This window comes from Penaeus monodon, chromosome 34, assembly GCF_015228065.2.
Source record: "Penaeus monodon isolate SGIC_2016 chromosome 34, NSTDA_Pmon_1, whole genome shotgun sequence".
NCBI lineage: Eukaryota > Metazoa > Arthropoda > Malacostraca > Decapoda > Penaeidae > Penaeus > Penaeus monodon.
The window spans coordinates 13,238,130-13,238,475 of NC_051419.1; positions in this window are offsets into that span (position 1 = coordinate 13,238,130).

The window sequence follows — 346 nt, forward strand, 5'->3', positions numbered from 1 at the left end:
ATAAAAACCCCTTGAACCATTTTCTTCCTTAAAAACCCCTTCCCCATACCATTTGGGTCCCACCCCCCACCCTTAATTTCCCCTTTTCCGCCTACTTTAAATCCGTTTTTTTTTGCTTTTTTATTTTTAAACCCCAAAACCCCGATGGGGGGTTTTGGGGCCTTTGTGAGGGGTTAAGTGGGTTGGAAAAAAAAATGTTTTGTTGAAGGAAAAGGGATTTTTGGGGGGGGGAAAAAGGGGGCTGAAAAATTTGGGGGGGGAAAAAATTTAAGTGGGGAAAAAATTTTTTTAAAATATATATATAAAATTAAAAATTTTTAAAATTTTTTTTAAAAAAACAAAACCC